The sequence below is a fragment of the Babylonia areolata genome, chromosome 21, assembly GCF_041734735.1.
Source record: "Babylonia areolata isolate BAREFJ2019XMU chromosome 21, ASM4173473v1, whole genome shotgun sequence".
Classification (NCBI taxonomy): Eukaryota; Metazoa; Mollusca; class Gastropoda; order Neogastropoda; family Buccinidae; genus Babylonia; species Babylonia areolata.
Window position 1 is genome coordinate 44,648,578 of NC_134896.1, and position 25,613 is coordinate 44,674,190.

The 25,613-nt window shown below is 41.8% G+C and overlaps 1 protein-coding gene across 2 annotated transcripts in view; it reads right to left on the bottom strand.

Moving 5' to 3' along the window:
* The window catches only part of LOC143296332 (uncharacterized), a 486,076-nt gene that overhangs the window by 329,188 nt on the left and 131,275 nt on the right, over nucleotides 1–25,613 (bottom strand). The window contains exon 1 of one of the 2 annotated variants that reach the window (XM_076608202.1): nucleotides 4,869–5,049. The exons of the other annotated variant lie outside the window; for it this stretch is intronic. The gene's annotated coding sequence lies outside the window, so the exon portion shown is untranslated. Of the gene's footprint in view, nucleotides 1–4,868; nucleotides 5,050–25,613 lie in introns of those variants that run through there. 2 annotated transcript variants of the gene reach the window in all.

Consider the following 25,613-nt stretch of genomic DNA (forward strand, 5'->3'; position numbering starts at 1 on the left):
CGTTGCCTCTCCCGATTCACCCTCCACACATACACACACGTTTACCCCTCCACCTCCCACAACCCCTACCCCCTCGGTTTTCTTCCCCCCCCCCCCCCCCCCCAATCTAATATCACCTCAAGTGGAAGGACGTTAAACTGAAGACAACACACACACACACACACACACACACGCACACGCACACACTGAATACAACACAAACACACAAGACAAATACAACACAAACACATGAGATACATACAACACGAAAACACACACGATCAAATTAATACAACACAAACACACATCAATACAAAACAAATACATACAAAGAATTACAATACAGGCACACATGATGAATGTAACATGCTGATTACGACAGTGATGAGTCATAGGAAGAAGTACTGGAACCTGTCAGCAGGTGTGATCAAAACAACTTAGAACGCATTTCAGGATACCAATATTTCAGTCTGACTCCTACAACTTGTCATTAAAGACAAGGTGGCAGAGATTATCAATGATTTGGAATTTCTCAGAGTGGTCGTTTCTGGCTTGAAATGGTAGAAAAATACGGGAAAATGTTAAAAGCGCCTGTACTTTTTTCGGCACATCAAAAAAACAACATTGGACTCAAAACAAAAATCATAGTTAACTTCTACAGAGATATAAGTGAATGTGTGCTGACTTTCGCTTTCACTGTTAGTATATAACCATTATATGTATCCACTGTATTTAATGTAGCACTTATATGTATATGCATTTATATCTAAATTCCTACTGTATTTGTGTTTGTATTTAATTTTCAATTCAAGTCTCTATTTTTTATGCACTCATCCCCTCCCCATATTCCTTGTGACCCCTGTACACTTCGTTAATAATGGGACGGGCGCAATAGCCGAGTGGTTAAAGCGTTGGACTTTCAATCTGAGGGGCCCAGGTTCGAATCTCGGTAACGGCGCCTGTTGGGTAAAGGATGCAGATTTTTCCGATCTCCCAGGTCAACATATGTGCTGACCTGCTAGTGCCTGAATCCCCTTCGTGTGTATACGCAAGCAGAAGATCAAATACGCACGTTAAAGATCCTGTAATCCATGTCAGCGTTCGGTGGATTATGGAAGCTAGAAGATACCCAACATGCACCCCCCCCTCCACCCCCGAAAGCGGAGTATGGCTGCCTAAATGGCGGGGTATTTATATAAAAAAAACAAAAACGGTCATACTCGTAAAACCCCACTTGTAAACATACGAGTGAACGTCGGATTTGCAGCCCGCGAACGCAGAAGAGGAAGAAGAAGATTAATAATAAAGTAATATTTTGAATAAATAAATAACAAATAAATAAGTGATTTTTTTTTAATTCGGCTATCTAAAGAAACAAATTCATAAGTGTAAATAAATGAACAAGTAGAGATATTGATTAACGCAAAAGTATTCTTAAAATCCGCGTTTAAAGAAGTAAATAATAAACATACAAACAAAGACATAAATACATAAATGAACTGAAAATAAATGCCACAGACTGAACATCACTTACAGAAGTAACGAAATAATGTAAGTATATTAATAAATAAATCTGATGTGAATCATAAATTGTTTGGGGAAGAAAACTATGTTTATTTCATGAATGGAAGGTATATGAAACACAGATAAGTGAATATAACAGTAGGAAACATTTAATCTACCTGGACTATAATTAATACATAAATAAATACAAATCCGACTGGTTTCACAAAACATATCACTTGGGGAAAAATAAAATAAAACGTGAATTTCGTTTAGAGACATACTAAATATCAACAGTCTAAAACATAAATAAATACATTAATCTAAATTAAATAAAATTGATAAATTAGTCATCAACCTCGTTGTATTACTTGAATTAACAGTACTTTCATAAGGCGAGGGAAAGGATGTAAATTTCAAATCAACAGATCATTTTGCTCCCAAGAGGTACATGACATTTTATAAGGTGAGAGAAAAACAAGGGAAGCATTTTACATGTGAGGGATAGAAGGGGAAGGCGTGCTTCATTCGGTAAAGGTAACATCAAACTATTGCATGTCAGTATGCCGACCCTCCTGCCTCCATCTCTCTCTGGCTGCTACCGCCCTATTCCTACTCTCCCTCTCTCTCTTACCCTCATCTACTATTAGCACAAATACAGAAACAGTTCTCCTTTAATCGTAAACTTTATGTAGCATTCATAGACTTTGAAAAAGCGTTTGATTCCATCCATAAACATCTTTTGTGGCCTATTTTGTTTGAGAGTAAATTACACAAATGTATTAAAAGTGTGTATGATAATGTTAAATCAAGAATTAGGTGTGGCGCAAGACTGACCTACTATATCAACTGTAAAAGAGGGGAAAGACAAGGAGACCCATGCAGCCCAGTATTATATTCTATCTTTATAAATGAACTGCATTAGTGGCTCTGTTTCACAAATGTTGGGCTTAGACAAAACAGCTGTTCACTATGAATCTGTTCACATATTTGCAATTAAACATTATATAGGCGTAGACAGACGAACACCAAATGACTTGGTATTCGGTGAAACTAATCGATATCCAGTCTATATTAACTCTTTAATTTAGCTGTGTTCGATATTGGTTGAGAATACTACAAATGGGAGATTTTAGACTGCCGTACACAGCTTACCAAATGTTATATGGATTGGATACTAGGGGTAAAAATAACTCGGCATCTGACGTACGCTTCTGTTTGTTTAAACATGGCTTTGGGCATGTGTGGCTAAATAAAGGTGTAGGCTGTGAAGTAGGTTTTATAAATGGTTTTCGACAGTGTTTAATAGGCTGCAGATGGAAGGAATGGAACCAGCATATTTCTACTCGTGAAAAATTCAATTTATATGAACATTTTATGTCTTGCATGTCATAAAACTATATTTGCTTGTAATTTTGGATAAACGTCTAAAATACATCACAACATGGTTTGGACTAGATATTTCTGATTTAGCTGTACACTGGTTTACATACAAAAAGGTAAAAGATTCTGATCTGATATGCTCAATGTGTAAACCTTCTAAAGAGAATGAAGAGCATTTTGTTCTTAGTTGTGAAGCACTGAAAGAGATTAGAGAAACATACATTCGACCCATATATTATCGTCAACCATGTCTCTTAACTTAACTTTACTGTTATCCGGTCTGACTCTAATGCTCTGCGAAATCTCTCTCTCTCTCTCTCTCTCTTTTTCTCTCTCTCTCTGTATATATATATATATATATATATATATATATATATATATATATAAAGCCTTTAAATATCGGGAAATTGTTAGATCTTAATGCTTATGATTGATATGATATTTTCACTGTTGTATTGGCGATGTTTGTTTTTAATGGTATTTCCATATCTATAATTAATATTAGAATCATTGTTTATCTGTTCACATTCCCCTTCATGAGGGGGCTAGCCTCAGTTCAATGAATAAACCATCTCAGTCTTAATCTTACCTTCATCTACTCGCCCACCCTAATATTACCCTCCATCTGTCCGTCCGTCCGTCCATCACTCACTGTGCCTAACCTCCAAACCCCACCCCCACCCCGCCCCTCCCCACACAACCTCTCTCTATCTCATACTCTGCGCGCGCGCGCCTCTGTGTGTGTGTGTGTGTGTTTGTGTGTGTCGGTGTGTGTGTGTGTGCGTGCGTGCGTGCGTGCGCGCGCGCACACACGTGTGAGTGAATAAGAAAGTGAATGTGTGTGCACGCGCGCGAATGTGTACGTGTGGCTATAGCTATGTTATATTTCTTTTCTGCAAATTTCTCTTCAAACCAGTTTCACAGCAACTTGTGACTGCATGGACACAGCAGTGTACTTTGTATCCCACAGCTGGTTCTTTTAGTCATTCGCTCCACTTTAATACTGGCAAGTCAGCTGGGTTATATGTCAGTCTGATGACAGACAGACAGAGTTCGAGAGAGAGAGAGACAGAGAGGGACTGAGCGAGAGCGAGCGATCATGTCATATCTATATGAACAGAAGTCACACACACACACACACACACACACACACACACACACACACACACACACACACACACACACACACACACACTACGTTTACACTGACGTATACACCCGATCACTTGCAAACGAGGCAACCCTAGCCAAACCATAGACATTTCAACTCAATAATTTCATATTTCCGTGTTTTGAAGTCACACGGTTCTGGTGCTGAACAATAAAAATTAATGAAAACATTGACTATCGACGAGCATGCCTCAATCATTGAGTATCGATGAGCATGCCACAATTATTGAGTATCGATGACCATGCCACAATCATTGAGTGTCAATGAGCATGCCGCAATCATTAAGTAACGATCAGCATGCCACAATCACTGAGTATCGATCAGCGTAACTCAAGAATTGAGTATCGATCAGCATGCCTCAATCACTGTGTGCCCTGTGTTGAAAGAGGGGCCTGCCACCTAAGTGCCTGTACACTCAGGGAGACTGTCCATAATGGGTAACAAATGCACTGCTGTACGAAGAACGTCAACACCTACCGTGACAAACGAGTGAACTCTATTTTCATGTCCCACTTATATCAGCACGTTATAACGCGTATGATAAAAATCCAAAAGACCGAGGGAGAAAAACTGAGTTATGTGTTTTACAAAGGATGTGTACTGAAACGCGTGGTGTGGTTGAATCATCCAAAATGTAGTACGTCAACAAAATCGTTCTGCGGTTTACTGGAGTGTCTTTCGATTTGCAAGTGCGCAAGCCTGATTTGGAAAAGAAATCCAATCTGTAGACTATCGGTCATAATTGAATGACAGGCCTGGCAGCGGGGAAAGTAGCATAGGGCGGGATGGACAGAAGGGAAGAAGGAAGGACAATGAGACAAAAGCAACCCACCACACAACACCACTCACAACCTGGCGCCGCTCCGAGCTGTTGCACATGTGTCGAGTGCTGTTTGCACTTTCCGAGGTCACAGGAACTGACACAACACTGACAAACTGACTGAGCTTTCCTGCTTGCAGCGCGCTCTGCACACGCTCCACTTTGGCCCCACAAGCAGCGCGCGAGAGATTCAGGCTGACCTGACCAAGCATGTCGCGTGCTGCTGTGCCCACCGCCGCCAACATCTGAACATTGGAGACCCACAGCACTGTGCTACTCACTCACACACCTGCCGCCCTGTCGCTTCCAGCCTTGTCGCCTCCAGCAACACGAGGTAGCGGGCGGCCACACAGACACACACGCACAGAGGTAGAGAGAAGGTGAGGAGGGGAAAGAGTGCAGACAAAACGATAAAATTAAAAAGAAAAGCAAAAACAAATAACAAAAAACTAAAATCACCATCCGCGGTGAGACCAGCCAGTGACAGGCCACAGGTTGAGCCAGCAATGTAATGGAAGTGCAGAACAGTCACAGCCCACCACAAAGGGTGGTGGGGGGGGGGCTGGGGGTCAGTCACATACCACCCTATATCAAAGGTGCCTCTTACAGGCTGCTGTCAGTTCTGAAGCTAGTTTTGAGAAAACTGTTTAAGAAATGTTGCTATCAGTAAAAGCAACCAGCAAATTATATCCATAAAATTATATCCATCATTTAATGTTACATAGCTGATATGGGGAGAGAGAAATTAAGTGCGTGGCTTAAGAGGTATGTCTATAAAAAGATCTTTATTAATCATGGTGGCGTCGGTTGTACTTTGGCATTTTTCCACAACCCCTCCTTCCACTCAGAGAGTGCCGTTAAAATTCAAGGGAAGCAGCTGCCAGGAAATTGTCTTATCACACCAGATGTAAACAAACGAACATACAAACGAACACCCCCACACAAACAACGAAGTGATTAACCGGTCATGATCTTTGAAAGGGCGCAGCAGAATGTGTTCACAGGGAATTTGAACCGGTTATCCCGCTTGCTGGCAAACCCAACAATGGATTAAAGGCACTAACATAAAAAATATTTTTTTAAACACACAAAAAAGAAAGCTGTGTGAAATATGTCCATCACATTCTTGTATTTTGAGTTATTTGTTTGTTCTCATGGCAAGATAGGATGTTGTGATGCACGCAACAGCTCCCCTGTGTGCCTTTTCAGCTATCACTGATGGGCATACTGACCTCCAGTCCAGTCCGCGGTTGACGGGTTGATTTCACACAGGACCTAAATTCTTCCCCCTCTTCCACAAACACAGTCATACAGTGAAACACACACACACACACACACACACAGAGTGCAAAAGGTGACTGACAACACTCCTATCAAACCACTCCAATGTATGGACAGAAAATAATGTAATGCAATTCCCCGCTGATGGGCGAAAACTGACGCATTGTCACGGGAAACAACGTGCTCTCCACAACTTCAAACACAGTGACATCGACAGAAGAACAAAAATCGTGATAAATCAGATCTGCATGCGGTTAGATGCGTTAAATGCTATGGACAGTAAGACAAAAATTCTACCCTTCAGGTCAGAGTAACGAGTCACCTTCATGGTCATGTGATCCCATTTCCGGGGTCATTTAATCTACTTTCTCTGATTACAGAGAGCACGATGAAAAAGACGCAGGCTGATGTGGGAAAAGGTATATTTTTCACGTGTGGCAAAAACTTTTCGTTTTTAATATTAGTTCTCTTCGAAACAAATATCGCATATAGGGCGATATTGTCCCCTGGTTTCAGATAGCAATATTTGTGTGTGACGGTGTGTGCGTGTGTGTGTGTGTGTGAAATGACACATTCCTTTGTGGTTTAGCATCACTGTTCATCGAAAGGATTATCTCAGGTGACTGCAAACCACGGACTCAGTGTACCTCTTGTGTGACCTGTACTCCAGACTCGGCGCCAAACCTCGGTGGCTGGGGAGCTAGAAGATGACTGGTAAAGGAAAGTTTTCAGGATGTTTTTTGTCTATAAAAATACCTGTAATGTAATGTAATTCCACATTTGACGTGTTTTTTTTATGATAAAAACAAAATCGGGGAATTGGGAGTTGTAGATGTTGGTCTGTTTTGTTTTGCCATTCATAGAAAGGTGTTGCGTTAAGCCTTGGACGTAACATGTACCGCTTATGTTTTGTTTGTTTTGTTTTGTTTTGTACAAAGAAAACACATGTATCAAGAAAGCCTTACTTTGAGAATCAATCAGAATCGGATTCGGGAAGCGAACTTGTTGATTACGTCAGTGCACCTGACCTACGATTGTCTCAGAATATGACGTGCATATTGTAAACTCCAGCATGTAAATACAGTGTCCGCCCATGGGTACACAAACTGTTTAGCGTTGTGGGGTGTTTCATGAGTAGCAACAAAGACGTCAGCTGACTTGTCCATCTTCAGTCGGGAACCACACCGGCACCACCGTGGCAACTTTGCCTTTCCAACTGCTGACCGCTCAGCCACCGCCACCCACATAGAGCTACGAGGAGAGCGGACACCCCCCACCCCCACCCCATCCCACCTCCCCTTGCCAATCCCGTTTCCTTACAACGATAAGGACACACGTAAAAAAAAGAAAAAAAGAGAAAAAAAAGACCACCTATTCAAGTGACATCCATTCTATTCTGCTTCAGCACACCGTCTGAGTGCCGCCCGTACAGACATGGCCACATGTACAGTCGAAGCATTAGCACTACATGAGAACTGGGGAAAAAAAAAGAACTCAATATACAGGACTGTATGTTCGCCTGCATATTAAACAGATATCAAAAAAGAGAAAAACAACTTACATGATCAACACACACACACACACACACACACACACACACACACTAACATACACACACTACTCGTGATAACTTACCGACTGTCATTACTTTAAATGGTAACTCAGTGTTATGTGACTCTGTAAAAGATAAAATTCCAAAATAAAATAATAGAAGTGCTGACTGAACCAAATTTGAAACCATACTTTCAATCACTGATATAAATAACGTTCGCGTCGAAACTATTGACAGTTCATACGCTAAATTCATGGAAGCAATTTTTTCAGCTGCTGACGAGTCTCTTCCTAAATAAAGTGCAGTAAAATCAGACAAACATTCCGGAAATGTATGGTGGAACGAACAATGTAAAGAAGCTATTAAAAAAATAAAGAAAGCTAAAAACCTGGCATTTAGAGTTGATTACAAAGACCAAAGTGACGTAGAAAAGCACGCAGAAATGAAGAAAACAAAAAGATCATTATAACTGGATACTGGCACAGGCCAAACTACAGTACTGGTCAGATTTTGTAATAAAGATATTTCTGATCAAAATGATAAACACAAAGTCTGGAGAAAACTTAAAGACATGAAAAAATTGTAAATTTACTTGTTTACGACACTGAATTAGAAAACAGATTTCCCGACAGCTTTTGAAAAAGCTGAAGCATTTGCAGAAATGTTTGAAAAATGCAGTTATACACAGGGTTTGCCAGAGAAAGAAAGACTTCAAAGAAAAGGAAGCAGCAAACGAAAAATATGATGATCCACAAATTACCTTTAAACATTACACAAACGCTTAATTACTTTTCTTCAGTGGGACCAGACATCATTTCAAATGAAATGCTAAAGCATTTACTGGATACGTTCCTCAGATTTCTACATAAGCATATTCAATATTGTTAGTCAAACGGTACTTTGCCTACTTTATGGAAACAGCCCATAGTGGTTCTTATCATCAAAAAAGCAAATCAAAAACTGGAAAACAACAACAGCAACAACAACAACAACAAAACAAGTACAGACCAATTGCTCTGCTCTAACTTCACATGTTGGAAAATTAATGGAAAGAATTGTGTTTTAACAGGCTTCTTCATTACTGTGAAAGAAAACAATATAATTCCAGTTCATAAAGCAGGTTTTAGAGAAGAACAGCAGTGACCACCCAGCTAAAATTACAAACCAGATCAAACATCAATTTGCTCGTAGAAAAAATGTGTTAGCCACCTTCTTTGATATAATAAAATAGCGCATGACCAAGTATGGCATTCAAGATTACTACATAAATCAAAATCCACTGGTTTATCAGGTTGCATATTTGATTATTTCAAAGCTTTTTTATGCAAAGAGTAATTCAAACAATGGTAGGAAATACTTGCTGTAACTCAAGACCACTTGGCAGAGGAATCCCACAAGCATCAGTAATCGCGCCAATACTTTTCAACATCTTGACTAACAATCTTTCGCAATTTTTGTCAAGTGATGTTGAAAAGGCACAATATGCAGACAATGTATGCATATGGTTGAAAATAATGAAGAAAAAAACATACTCCTCTTAGATCAATAAATTATGCAAAGAGGCTATATCAAGAACTGTATAAGCTGACTAACTATAATTATGTCTGAAAATGGGTTGACTCTGCAGCCTGAAAAATCATGCATAGTTCTGTTTAATCCTGGTTATAACCCAGACACATTACTTACTTTCAAAATAGGTGGGTCAGTGATTGAATATAAACAAGTAGTTAAATTCCTTGCCGTATATCTCACATCAAAACTGACATGGAATTCATATTTGGAATACCTCTTGACAAAGGCTAGAAAAAGCCTCAACTTAATAAAGATTGTTAGCAGACAACCTGGAAACCTCTGTATTTATACACCTAGCTACATTGTTAGTACGCTCATAGCTAACATATGCACGAAGTATTCTTTTCTGCACCAAATACATGTTAAGACAATTACAAAATGTGGACAGTGAAGCATATAAGCTTGTTGATGTTCCAGTTCATGCTTCAACTTGCACATACACAGAAATAAAAATATTCCCCTTTGAAGAATAGATGAAACTTGCATAAGCAAAGTATATCTTGGGAAGTACAACAGTTCAAAATCAAAATACTGCCCAGATTTGTTTAAAACCAAACCTTCGTTTCCTTAAAAGAGCACAGTCTATTCACTCCCTCACAACTATAGGTACTTATATCTATGGTATATTTATAACATCAGGCGTGAACCCAAATCAAACTGCCCCTCGGTTATCATACACGACAATACCTAAATGGGAGATGAACAATGTAACATCTGACATTAATTACCTTGATTTAAAGAAGCTGAAGGCCCTGCTCTGTCTGCCTTTGTTATTAATCTCATATTCAAGAAAATTATCCAAATCACCTTAAAGTACATACAGATGATTCAGTACTTAATAACAATCAGATAGGGTCAGCATTCCCTCATTAAAAGCAAAGTACTATCATATCGATAAATATGTTTTCCATATTCACAGCAGAACTTATGGCTATATAGTGGGATTAAATCGTTTAACTATTTCTAATTCTGAATTACGTTTTCTTCATTGGAAGACAAGTAGAGAACTCGTAACAGAAATCCGTCATGTAATTCGTTTTTTGAACATCCGTGGTACAAAGATAAGTTTTTGTTGGATCCCTTCTCATGAAGGGATTTTGGAAAAAGCGGAAAGGGACTGGGAAATGAGCGGGTGGATTGCTGTACGAAAGTAGGTGCAATGAATATTTTCAATGCCTTAGAAATTCGTATTCCAAATTTATTACAAGAAGGTTATTCTCTGCTAGAGAAAACCTGCTGGAATCAAGTCAATAACTGACACAGGAGTCCGACTGTTAGAGAAAATGCTAACTACAGCTCGAGCAAAATTGATCGTATGATTTCTTTTAAAACAAAGGGACATTACAGAAGCAGAAGGCTCATCAGTCTAGTATACACACTACGACTAGATGCCATAAAAACAAAACATACTTCTAATGTGACTTGCATATGTGCTGATGAAATTACACCCGTGCATATCATCTCTTAATATGAATAGTTCATCCATCCCTCTTTCCACGTCAGTCAAGAACTCGGTGTCTGGTTTGCCTGCTTCATCCATTTAGTCCCTTCAGCGCATACAAAACTCTGCTGCCCGACTCGTCCTCAGAAAGAAAAGATCTGAGCACATCACTCCTCTTTTGCAACATCTCCACTGGCTCCCTGTCTCACACCGAATAAAGTACAAGATCAGCACTCTATGTTAAAAATGTATTCACAAAACTGCCCCTTCCAATCTCTGTGGCTGCCTTCACCTCTACACTCCATCTCGCTCACTACGATCGGCTTCGGATCCACTCTGTTTACACATATCCAGATTTAAACACTCGACTGTTGGCCGCCATTCTTTCTCTGCCTCTGGACCTTGCGATTGGAATAAACTTCCTCTTTCGCTTCGTCAAGTCTCCACTCTCAGCTCTTTCAAGTCGGGCCTTAAAACCCACCTCTTCCCAAAATAGCCTCCCTTGTCTGCCATTCCTTGTCTTTAGTCTCTACAGTTTTAGAGTTATGCATGCGTGTGAATGACTGGTGCGAAAGCGCTCTGATTTGTCTCTGCGCAAGATTCAGCGCTATATAAATACCATTATTATTATTATTATTACTATTATTATTATTATTATTATTATTATTATTAATAGTTAAAAGCACATTTACCTCTTTCAATTACAAAATCTGCAACTCCATCTGCTTCCATTAGAAATGTTTTGTATTGTAATAAACATGTGTTTGAGAAAGTTCATAGTTTAATTACAGCCCCATTGGCTCTTTGTTGTAATTTCACGGGATGACTATTTAGTTTGTTTTATTTTGCTTATATTCTTTTTATGTTAATATAAGGAGAGAAGAACAGGGAAAACAGTAATGATATAAGACATGGGTGGGGTGGGAAAGATGATGGATTCTCGTCTAAAATCAGAATAAAACTTGTGAATAGACGTTAAACATTGTTGTCATTGTTGGTAATTTCCAGTCTGAACCCGTTAAAATCGAACATGGAGTCCCAAAGGGATCTGTTTTAGGCCCAGTGCTCTTCATACTGTACACTGCTCATCTCGCTGAAATTATCAAACGCCATAATGTCAGTCATCATTCTTATGCTGATGACACTCAACTCCAGAAGAGTGATACCCCCGAAAAACTTTCGTCGTTCTTGCAAGAAACATCCAACTGCTTCCTGGACATTCAAAACTGGATGACTCTAAATAAGTTACAATTGAACGCGGACAAAACTGAAGCAATGCTCATAGGAACTAAACAAAAACTCTCTTCCATCTCAACTGACACAATCAAACTTGGCAGTACATCCAACCCTCTTTCCAGTTCAGCCAGGAACCTCGGCGTTGCCCTTGACAACACACTGTCCATGCAAATATTTATCAGTCAGACATGTCAATCCTGCTACTGTCAATTGCGGCGCATCAGTTCCATCCGGAAATATCTGTCCATTGACGCAACATCTAGACTTGTCGTTTCTCTAATTCTCTCTCGCCTTGACTACTGTAACTCTCTATTCTCTGGTTTGTCTGCTTCATCCATTCAGTCCTTTCAGCGCATACAAAACTCTGCTGCGCGACTCGTACTTAGAAAAGATCTGAGCACATCACTCCTCTTTTGCATCATCTCCACTGGCTCCCCGTCTCACACCGAATAAAGTACAAGATCAGCACTCTATGTAATAAATGTATTCACAAATCTTCCCCTTCCTATCTCTGTGGCTGCCTTCACCTCTACACTCTATCTCACTCACTACGATCGGCTTCGGATCCACTCTGTTTACGCATACCCAGATTCAAACACTCGACTGGTGGCCGCCGTTCTTTCACTGTCTCTGGACCTTGCAATTGGAATGAACTTCCTCTTTCACTTCGTCAAGTCTCCACACCCAGCTCTTTCAAGTCTGACCTTAAAACCCACCTCTTCCCAAAATAGCCTCCCTTCCCTGCCTCTTCCTTGTCTTCAGTTTCTCCAGTTTTAGAGTTATTCATTCTTGTGACTGACTGCAGTGGTGCGAAAGCGCTCTGATTTTTCTCTGCACAAGATTCAGCGCTATATAAATACCATTATTATTATCATTATTATTATAAAACAAAAGACCGAACACACTGCTCAATCACAATTCATGAGAAACCCCTTCCCCGCCTTCCAAAAAACAAAACAAAACAAAACAAAACAATTATAACAATAAACGTGATTCAGCCATGAGGCACACAAGCCAGGCAGAGAAGATACAGGAGTGAATCACTTGTGATTTATTTGCATAAGGTTGAGATGTGTACAATTCATAATCGTGCAGAAATGAATTTGGTGGACAACACTTGCGCAAAACTAAAAAAAAAGGACAGAGAAATATGCTGTTTATAACCTTGTCTGTCACCATTTCATCAAACAAAATTGCAACTCACCCCTACCCTAAGCCCCCACCCCCACTCCCCGCCCCCCTCCTCGCCCACCCTGTGAGATGGAACAAAGCACTGCACACTCCGCACGTTTGTTTGAACTCAGTAGCTGGGGTGATAAATCAAATAAAAGAAATGAATACACAAAGAACAAATGACAAATAAAACAATATACATCTTAATTGTGTGCCACAAATGAAAGTGGGAAACATGATATCAAATAAAATATATAAAAGCCAGATAAATGGTGTCAAATGAAATGTACGTCGACAAATAATTGAGAATAAGACTTTGGTTTTCAATACTTAATATTCTCAAGATTAGACGGATTAAAACAAACACACACAGACACACAAACACACACACACACACACACACGCATATATATATATGCCTACTTACATTACCCATGCCTTCTGTACTAAAGACTCACTGCGACAGTCCAACAATAGACACACAGACACGTACACAAACACACAGCAAAACACAAGCTGACCAGCAAAACTGATGGAAGGGTAAAGGCAGATTCCGTGCACACCATGCAGGCTCCAAGCCAGACTCCATCCAGGAAGGTCGTTCACTCTTTCTCCCCCCATATACGTACTCCCCATTCCCACGCCTCCTCTTTTCCATCTTCGTACAGTCCCCTTCCCGTTTCCTCCTCCCCCCACCCCCCAACCCCCCTTGCCTCTACCCCCTCATTTTTTTTTTTTTTTACCCACAAGTGTGCCAGATCAGCAGCTCCCCAACCCCAGTCATCATTGTCCTCCGTCCCCCCCTTCCCCCTGACGTGACCGGGCGAGACAGACACCCCACCACGCCCCCACCCCACCCCTCTCCTTCACGCTCCTTTCAACCTTTCCCCCTCCCGGATGGCTCCAGCAGCCTAAGCTTATCCCCTCCCCATCCTTCCCGACGCCACCCCTCCCTCCCCGCCCCAAGCATGGCATGCAGTGCAGTCCCTCACTGACTGCCGGCCCAGCCCCAGCTCGGTAGGCCACCACCATCGTCGCTCGTCAGCCGACCTACTTTTTTTAGATTTTCGATTTTTCGTTTTCATTTTTTATTGACCCTCCATCAACCCCCCACGACCCCACCCCTCCCCCTCTCCTCATTGCCTACTTTTCCTTCTCTTCCTAACCCAAGCCTGCCGCTGCTCACTCGATATCTCCAGCACAGACGTGCGTCGGCGACTTTGAAGCGGGTTGGGAAAGAGGAGGTGGAGGAGGGGACAGAGGGATGGAGGGCGTTGTCTTGCCGCTGCGCTGTTGTTCCTGTGCCGCGATGTTGAAATGACTGTTGCTGCGGGAACTGTTGTGTGTCCAGCAATGCTGTATGAAACCCCCCCTCTCTCTCTGTGAAACAGACAGCACATTGTCTCCACCTTCCATCTGACATTCAAAACAGGTCTCTTTCAGTCCGAGGCAGCTGGAACTTTGTCCTTCATGTACAGTTTACGAGTATATTTGAATGGTTGTTTTGTCGGTTTCAATGAAAATTGTGTGCGTCTTCTTTCTTTCTTTTAGAGTTTGGTCAGAGCGTGCGGTTGCACACCAAGCTGAAGGGCGTGATACGAGTTCGAACAGAAACACGTTCAGTGCGTGTGCGTGTGGGTGTTTTCACACGTCCACAACAAATTATATATATGTGCATGATTGACGATGTATTCGTGAGTCAATAAGAATATAATATTTATGAACACGCGCGGCTACTGATCTGCGCGCCCGACATTGCATTCATGTGACAAAGTGTGTGTGTATAGTATGTGTGTGTATGTGTGCGTGCGTGCGTGCGTGCGCGTGCATGTATGTGTGTGTGTGCCAGTGCGTGCGTGCGCGCGCGTGCATGTATGTGTGCGCGCGACGCGTGCGTGTTTGTGTTTGTATGCGTGCGTACGTGCATGTGTGTGTGTATGATGATTGCATTTATGTGACAGTGTGTGTGTTTGTGTGTGCTTGTGTGGTGTGTGTGTGTGTGTGTGCATGTGTGTGAGTATGTGTGTGTATGTGTGTTTGTTTGTGAGTGTGCGTGTGTGAGTGTGTGTGTATGTGTGTGTGCGCAAGCGTGCACAGTGTGTGTGTGTATATATATATATATATATATATATATATATATATATTTGTGTGTGTGTGTGTATAATGTGTATGCACTGGCACTAAAATGAGTGTATAAATACATATTGGATGCCCGAGAGCACACGCTTCAGTGCTGCCAGTTACCACCTTTTACTTCCATTATTGAAAGCATGGTGTGTGTTTTTAAAGACTGGGGAAAAAAACCGCCTTCCTTGGGGACGGAAGATTTTTTTATCGCAATGTTACTGAAGAACCAAACGCGATTCATGATGTCGCCTCCACCCAGTATTGAGTGAAACTGAAACATTCCGTAGATCTTTATACTTGAATGGCCCATCATACTGCCAGACCGACATCCCCTTCTTTCTCACTTCTTTATTTCAGGCATTTGAGTCTGTCAGTTCAACATAAGCTTTTGCTGCAGATTAAAACTCAAACAAACAGGCATGAACTTCTTGCTTCTCTTTGGCGTATGTCTTTTACATCAAGTAGGTATACTCCGTAAAATTAACTTTCTGACATCCGTCAAACTCGTACTGAAGTGACACAGGGCTGTTGTCTGAGCGCGACGTCGTTCTTTTTCATTTCATTGATAAATTTATTTTTCGATTTAATTTTTGCACACCACCACATACAGTCTTGGATAACAATGAGCATGTGACCGAAAATCGCAAACATGCGGTTCGGATTCTTCCGCATACAAAAAAATAGTTTAGTCTGCTTAATGATACGGCACCACTGTTGTCGAATAAGTTCCTTTTGTAATCAATTGAATCTTTATATGACTTGATGAAATACTGAATATGAAACCAAAAGTAAACATCAAAATGGCAAAATGATTTTTCTTGGGGGAAAAAACAAACAACAACACACACACACACACACACACACACACACACACACGAAAAATGGTCAACCACCCCTTCGAACACCTAACAAAGATTCACACTGGTCTCGCTACAATTATTGTCGCACAAAGCTGTAAAACATATCATTAACTACCAAGCTTGTAAAACAATTCTTCAAAATGAGGCTTAAATCCAGTCGGTCACAGATTCTGCTTCAACAATATGGGATTCGGCCATTGCAAATGCTGAAAACCCTTTCACCACATTGTGTATATGTACAACGCCACCTCTTCCTGCTATACCAATCACTCGTCCTCAGTGTGATCGACTACAAACTTGGACTAACAACACCGTCTCAAAGCAACCTCTTAAAATTAGAAAGAGTTCAAAATGAAGCTATGAGGCTGATCCTTGGAACAACAAAAGACACGCCCACAGAAACCATGCGATACCTGCTTGACCTTCCTTCAGTGCAGGCCAGAAACAAATTTGAACAGGTCAAGACCTACTTCAAAGCATTAGAAAACCCTCAAAACCCACTGCATGACGCAGTCAAAGAACCAAAAGGCAGCCGTCTAGGACGAGAAAGATCATGGATGGGGCAAGCAGAAGACACAATCCAGCTAGTATGCCAACTACAAGGCCTGAAAGAAACAAAAGAATGGGAGAAAAACCCCGAAGACCTCAACCATCTATTCAACACAGCCATTTCACCCACTCTAGGAAGACACTGTCGGGAATGGACAGAGGGCAAAACTGATGCGGAAGTGAAGCTACTCATAGAAGAAAACAGTAAAATACCCCGGAAACCAACATGCCATGATTCTAACCGACTCAATGAACCTCATACAGAAAATTGAAAACGGAATGGGAAGCCCAGAGTGGCATAAGGCAATGCGCAACTTTCAGATTAAAAAACTCACATGGTCATACTGCCCGGGACATGCAGGAGTTAAGGGAAATGAGCGAGCTGACAGACTTGCTGGTAACGCAACAACAACGAGCGGCATACATCTAGGAAAATCGGAAATCCTCAGAAAAGTCAAAGAATATCAAAAAGAACAGGTACAAGGCCATCACACCATCGATCGCCTCAAAGAAATAAAAGCAGAGAGAGGGAGCGGCCGTAAGTCTAGCATGAAAGGTAGAGAGAGCACGATGCTTTGCAAATAAAACAAATATTGGCATCATTTCCAAACCAACATTGCGCTTTCTTCAAAACGGAACAGAGTCTCTGTGGGCTTTTCCAAATACACTAGACTGAGCAACACACTAGACGCCACGTTCTTGGCATCAGAGATCTTTTCCCATCCCTCTTGCGGCCAATCAGTGGCAGCCTCTGTGTGTATGTGTGTGTTTGTGTATATGTGTGGGTCTGTGTTTTTGAGTGCGTTTGTGTATGCATGAGTGTGTAAGTGTACACAAGTGTCAGGAGAGTTCTGTGCATGTGTGTGTGTGTGGGTGGGTGTGAGGGGGAGGTGGGGGTGCGAGGAGGAGGTGGGGTGGAGGATGAGGTATGTGAGTGTATGCATGCCTACACTGGGGAGCAACAGGATATTGGAACGTATATATTATATATATATCTTTGTATATATGTGTGTGGGGTTGGGGGTGGGAGATATGGGCGTGTGTGTGTGTGTGCTTGTACAAGTAAGCGTTTGTGTGTGTGTGTGTGTGTGTGGGTGTGTGTGTGTGTGTGCCGTGGAAGCTGCGATACATAGACCAGAAATGAGTGTGTGGAGGAGGGGGTAGAGGAGGTGCAGGGTAATGTGTGTGTGTGTGTGTGTGTGTGTTGCAGCTCATGTACGTTTATATGTATTTGACTGTGCTTTCATAACTGTGAAACTGCATGTTTGGTGCATATCTGTTATGCATGTGTGGGTGTATGTGTGAATGTGTGTCTTCATGTTTTACATTTATTTGCTTATTTATCATCATTGTTGTCTAATTTATTTATTTATTTTTTATTATTATTATTTTATTATTATTACCATTACTACTACCTTTTTTATATCATAATTATTATTTATTTATTTACTTATTTATTTATGTAAGCGTATCTATTATTTATTCACTTTTTTTTTTCTTTTTTTTTTCTCAAGGCCTGACCAAGCGCGTTGGGTTACGCTGCTGGTCAGGCATCTGTTTGGCAGATGTGGTGTAGCGTATATGGATTTGTCCGAACGCAGTGACGCCTCCTTGAGATACTGAAACTGAAACTGTGTATATGTGCGGTAAAACACGTTCACTCAAAAATCCAGCTCATTCACCACTACACATCCACTGAAACTAGATTACTGGGATTACTACCTTCTTTAAAACAGATTACACTGAAGTCATATTAATTTTAGATGTTCTGTAAAAAGTGAAACTAGAAAATTGAAAACACGCAAAACATTGTTCTTTGATTGAAAGTACTTAAAAATCCTTGCCTAATTTGTCATCATGTTTAGCTTCGTTATTTATGCACTGAAAGTAATAATCATAATTATGAACGACTGCGTGATCTGGAAACGGTTCCTTTGTGCATCCGTTTCGAGTCCCTTTTATGCCCATGCTTTCTCGCAATCCCACACATTCTCTTACTTTAAGAGAAAGCGTGGGGGCGCGTCGGGCGCCCCCACCCCCCACACTTTCTCTTACTTTACGAGAAAGCGTGGGATTTGCGAGAAAGCTTTCTCTCAAATTTGTGAGAAAGTGTGGGAAGTCCGCCTGATCTTTTATTCAAAACATTTCCTTTGTCGTCGGGGCTTGTTTCTTGTCTATACCCAACACAAATCTTAGAGGAAAATGAAAGACAGAAAATGAAGAGAGAAAGGTCAGGACGACGACAACGACGATCATGACAATGTTGATGACGTTAGTGAAAACACGGCGTGATGACACCGAAACTGGCATCACACGCACATATCTTGAACGTGATTTCATCTCTCTCTCTCTTTGCTTCCTTCCCTCTTTCCGCAGTATTTCACCACGCCCCCTCCCCCTCTACCGTGTTTGCTTTGTGTGTGAAAAGGAAGAGAAAAAAAAAATCGATTCTGGTCTTTCCAGACCACCACCGGGAAGACCAGCAAAGGCTCTGGTCGCCCCGTGCATTGGCAGTACTACTGTGTCACGTGTTCCGCCCACGCAACAGTACCACAGAACCCAAAATACTTCTTGTCATCACGTCTCTCACTCACGTAATGATTATATGTTGTGGTGGGTGCAAAGCAGACAAGGCAGCCTCACACACTGCATCGGTCGGAACACGGTTACGTACTGATTCATATGGATTTCTTCTGTGCCAGTACCTAACATCATCACTACAAATGGCAGTTATTGAAGACTGGGTGGTGGACGAGGGGCGCATCAGAAACTACGGTGTTATCAGAGTAGGGAGAACCGGTACCAAGCAAATGGATTTTGAATCACAAAATCAACAGATTCACACACACACACACACACACACACACACACACGCACACATATACATATACACACGCGCGCGCGCGCTTTGACGTTTTGACGCTGAAGACACTGTTCATGGCACGGAGTCGAGATTCAAAAAAATTAATGCACAAGCATACAGAGGTCTTTTTCAGTCTAATGTTTATGTAGTTTAATTCACTCTCTCACTTCACGTTCATTCAATTTAATCCAATCTGTCGTCCATTCCCACCCCATCCCCTTACCCCACATATGCTACTCACACTTGTACTCACAAACGGATAACCACTCAAGTATTATAAAAACAAGAAAAAACAACCAACCAACCAACCAAACAGGCCATTGCCCAAGTAAAGTTGCTGTGGAGAGAAAAGCATAAAAAATAGTCGTTTTGAATGAGTTGGCTACAGTGGTTGTCAGCGATTTTTTTTTCCATCGGTAGGGTTTTCCCGGATTTTATCTGCTGCGATAATAAATTTCGCTGAGTTCTGTACATTTGCTGTTCTTAAGATCTTACTGACATAAAATAAACATTGTGTGGTTTCCGTTTATACAAGGAATAATATACCTTTTCCTTATCTGGTTGAACATTCTTGTAGTGGAATAAAAAGTGAATATCGTCCTCTTCCTCTGCGTTGCAAAAAGTGCTTATCTTTAACTGTGGGTCAGTGCTTATCTGAATTTATTGCAGCGGAGATTGTATACACGAAATCTAAATCTCAAGATACAATATCTGTATTTCTTTAACGACACGACGGAAGACATTCCTCAAAATATAAAATCTGTTAAAAGCATTTGTAGTTTTCAAAATGTTCACCATGGGAGATTTTCTGATTCTTTTGAAATCCTCGAAGTCACTCTCAATGTTCCCGGTCACTCAATCATCTTCTGATGTCTCCATCCTCATCCTCCTAGTCGTAAGAACAACCTCACGTCTTGTTTGTTTCATGAGTTCCAGACACTACCTGACTGCTACAACCTTCGTTCTGGAAAACTTATTATCCTCGGAGATTTCAACTTTCATTTCGACGACCAAACTTCCACTGATGTCAAACACCTATGTTTCTCTCTGTCCAATCATTCTCTCTCTCACAGAACCAACACATAGATCTGGCCATACCTTGGACTGGCTCATCACACGTGACTCTCATGCCATGATTTCATCAGTGACTGTAACTGACGAACTTTCTGCTGACCATTCTGCTGTTATTTACTCGCTTAATACTTCAAAATCTACCAGAACCAAACAATCCGTTACTCGTCGCAGCCTGAAATCTATCAACATTAAAATTTCTTTTCAATGCACTGAACGCCTTTCCAATATTTCTTCCTTTACTGACGTCTCAACACATTACATCACTGTCCTCTCTCAACTGCATGTTGAACATGCACACCCGAATACCCGCATGCTGCCCGATAGGAACACATAAGAGATTCGAATCGCAAAACGCACGCACCGCCAGCTGGAACGGCGATGGCGATCAACAAAACTGAAAGTCCATAATAAAATCTTCCGAAAACAAGTAAACAAAGTCAAACATATGATTTCATCAGCGAAGACAAACTTCTTTTCTTCTCAAGTTCTCGATGCCACATCCACCAAATCTCTTGCATCATGCCAAATCTTCTTGGTACAGCAAAAAGGACTCCTCTTCCTTCTGCCTACACTTTATCTGAACTCCCCAATGTCTTCTCTTTCTTTTTCGATAGAGTCCAAAACATTCGTACCAGCTTGGACTAAACGCCATTCCTACCTACTCATCCTGCTCCTCAGTTCAACGGCACCCCTCTCCATTCCCTCAATCCCTTGACGGAAACTGAAGTCCATGAAATCCTGAAAGAAATGACAATAAAATACTGTGAGCTCGATCCTATACCAGCCTCGGTCTTTTCCCAGTGTGTCTCACAGTTTCTTCTCACAATCACCAATATTGTCAACTCATCCCTTCTCACTGGAACGTTTCCATCCACTTTCAAAACTGCAATCGTCTGGCCTCTTCTGAAGAAACCCAACCTTGACTCAAATATTTTGAAAAACTATAGACCAGTTTCTAACCTTCCTTTCCTGTCCAAACCTCTTGAAAAAGCTGTCCTGAAGCAGCTCAACAACCGCCTTTGTTTCAACAATTTCCACCCTTTTCTCTCTGCCTACAATGCTGACCATAGCACTGAAACCACGCTCCTCCACATCCTGAACAATCTACTGCTAGTGTCCGTCTCAGTCACCATTCTTATGCTGATGACACACAACTTCAGAAAAGTGATTCCCCTGAAAATTTGTCCTCACTCTTCCTGGAAAAATCTGACTGCTTCCTGGACATTCAAAACTGGATTACTCTTAATAAATTACAATTAAACACAGACAAAACCGAAGCAATCATAATCGGAACTAAACAAAAACTTTCTTCCACCACAACTGACACAAACTTGGCAGTACATCCATCCCTCTTTCCAGCTCAGTCAGGTACCTCGGTGTTGTCCTTGACAACACACTGTCCATGCAAAAATGTATCAGTCACACATGTCAATCATGCTATTGTCACGGTCAATTGCGGCGCATCAGTTCCATTTGGAAATATCTTTCCACCGACGCAACATCTAGACTTGTCGTTTCTCTGATTCTCTCTCGCCTTGACTCATATTGTCTGGTTTGCCTGCTTCATCCATTCAGTCCCTGCAGCGCATACAAAACCCTGCTGCCCGACTCGTCCTCAGAGAAAAATGATCTGAGCACATCACTCCTCTTTTGCATCATCTCCACTGGCTCCCTGTCTCACACAGAATAAAGTACAAGATCAGCACTCTATGTTATAAATGTATTCATAAATCTGCCCCTTCCTATCCCTGTGGCCGCCTTCACCTCCACACCCCATATCGCTGTCTACGATCGGCCTCGGATCCACTCTGCGCACACCCAGATTCAAACACTCCACGCCGAACTTCCGCTTTCGCTTCGTCAGGTCCCCTCACTCAGCTCTTTCAAGTCTGGCCTCAAAACCCACCTCTTTCCAAGATAGCCTCCCTTCCCTGCCTTTTCTTTGTCTTCAGTTTCTCAAGTTTAGAGCTATGCATGCGTGTGGACGACTGGTGTGAACGCGCTTTGATTTGTCTCTGCACAAGATTCAGCGCTATATAAATATTTATTATTTTGTCATGCCATTCTTGAGTAAAGCAGTCAACAAGACGTTCCTTGAATTCCTTTAGGAAACCTGTTTTACTGCCCATCCCACTGATGAGAAAGCCAATCTTTTCCAGAACCAAACCTATCCAGTACCTGCCCGACTGATGTTGCCCAAATTTTAATGCCTTTTTCGTCAAGTGATTTAAGTGATTCATATGAAGCTTTCGGTAATCTTGTGTCTTTTCAACCAGTATTTTATTGATTTTATAGTCGTGTTTAAGTACAGTGGATATCTGCCATATTCCCAGTATATAGTTGTATTTTGAGTTTTAGGACTAATACAGAGAGCTTTCTTGCATGCATACATGTGTACCTGTTCTATGACTGTCACTTCCGATATTCCCAAAATCTCAGCACTGTTTTTGAAAGCCGGCTGTATCTACTGGTCAAACAAATGCAAAACACCTTCATATCCGTACAGACAACTTCCAATTGGGCTTTCAATATTTCTGTGGCTTTTCTTTGCTTTTACAGTAATCTGTTGTACACCCAAAGGCGGAGCTGGCCTTGGCGATACGCAGCGTCACTTCTGCATCAAGGGCTCCGTTGCTGCATAGGGTGCTGCCCAGGTAGCAAAACTTGTCGACTGACTTGATCTTTGGCAGACTCAACAACAGGCTGTGAAACAACAAAGGCATCAGGCTCAGCACCAAAATCAAAACATACAGAGCTGTTGTGCTGAGCACCTTGTTGTACTGCTGTGAAACATGGACGACGTATCGCCGTCACATTCAACTACTTGAGCAGTTTCACCAGAGATGCCTACGAAAGGTCCTCGGCATAAAGTGGCAAGACAGGGTCTCCAACCTCCAGGTCCTAGAGCCCAGTATCGAAAGCCTGCTGATCCAGTGCCAGCTACGCTGGACAGGACACGTTGTCCGCATGACAAACAGCAGTATCCCGAAGATGATTTTGTATGGCCAGCTGAAGGAAGGCCACCGGGAACTTGGACGACCCTGCAAGCGCTTCAAGGACACCTTGAAGACAAAGCCTGTGACATAGACATCGCTTCCTGGGAAACTGATGCCCTTGACCGCTCTCGCTGGAGGATGCTGTGCTCCAGTGGCATAAAGACGTTTGAAAATAAGAGAACGCTGGCCATTAAAGAGAAGCGTGAGCGAAGGAAGCATGGCTCAACTTCTGGAGACGTTTTCCCTTGCAACACCTGTGGGAAGTGCTGCGCATCCAGAATCGGCCTCTTCTCCCATATGAGGACACACATCAACAGATAAGCCTGCCTGCCTACTCATCCGTCGGACCGACGGGAGACTCCATCATCATTGTACACCCTTTTCAGCTGAGTTTCAGTTTCAGTATCTCAAGGAGGCGTCACTGCGTTCGGACAAATCCATATACGCTACACCACATCTGCCAAGCAGATGCCTGACCAGCAGCGTAACCCAACACGCTTAGTCAGGCCTTGAGGGGAAAAAAAGAAAAAAAAAGGGGGGGTGAATAAATAATAGATAAATACATTTTTTTAAAAATACTACCACTACTAATAATATGTTTTAGGCGCAAAAACTTGATGAAGTCAACTATAAGCGTACATAAATAAATCAATAATAACTATAATATAAAAAAAGTAGTAGTAGTAATAATAATAACAAATAAATAAAAAAAGACAACAATGATGATAAATAAGCAAATAAATGTAAAACATGGAGACACACATTCACACATACACCCACATATGCATAACAGATATGCATCAAACATGCAGTTTCACAGATATGAAAGCACTGTCAAATACACATAAATGTACATGAGCCCCAACACACACACACACACACCCCACACACATTACCCTGCACCTCCTCTACCCCCCTCCTCCACACACTCATTTCTAGGCTGCGTATCGCAGCTTCCACGGCACACACACACACACACAGATGAACACTTACTTGTACAAGCACACACACATACGCCCATATCCCCCACCCCCAACCCCCCACACATATATACCAAAAAAAAAAAAAAAAAAAATATATATATATATATATAGACACACACACCCGCATATTCCAATATTCCGTTGCTCCCACAGTGTAGACATGCATACACACACATACCTCATCCTCTACCCCTCCCCCCCCCCCCTCACACACACACACACACACACATACGCACGTGCACAGAACTCTCCTGGCACTTGTGTACACTTACACCCTCACGCATGCACAAACGCACTCAAACACACAGACCCACACATACACACATACAGAGAGGCTGCCACTGACTGGCCACAATAGGGATGGGAAAAGATCTCTGATGCCAAGAACGTGGCGTCTAGTGTGTTGCTCAGTCTAGTGTATTTGGAAAAGCCCACAGAGACTCTGTTCCGTTTTGAAGAAATTTGCGCAATGTTGGTTTGGAAATGATGCCGATATTTGTTTGATTTGCAAAGCATCGTGCTCTACCTTTCATGCTAGACTTACGGCCGCTCCCTCTCTCTGCTTTTATTTCTTTGAGGCGATCGATGGTGTGATGGCCTTGTACCTGTTCTTTTTGATATTCTTTGACTTTTCTGAGGATTTCCGATTTTCCTAGATGTATGCCGCTCGTTGTTGTTGCGTTACCAGCAAGTCTGTCAGCTCGCTCATTTCCCTTAACACCTGCATGTCCCGGGCAGTATGACCATGTGAGTTTTTTAATCTGGAAGTTGCGCATTGCCTTATGCCACTCTGGGCTTCCCATTCCGTTTTCAATTTTCTGTATGAGGTTCATTGAGTCAGTTAGAATCATGGCATGTTGGTTTCCGGGCATATGGATGGACGATAGCCACTGGAGGGCATGTGTTACAGCTTCAACTTCCATCGTTAGGCTGGAGGTTGTGACTTTGTAGGCAGCATTCTCTTCCCTAATTGTTTTTCCATTTTGTTTCGCAATTGAATCCCCAACCGGATTGGTCTTTGGTGACTGAGCCATCGTGTTTCAGCTGATA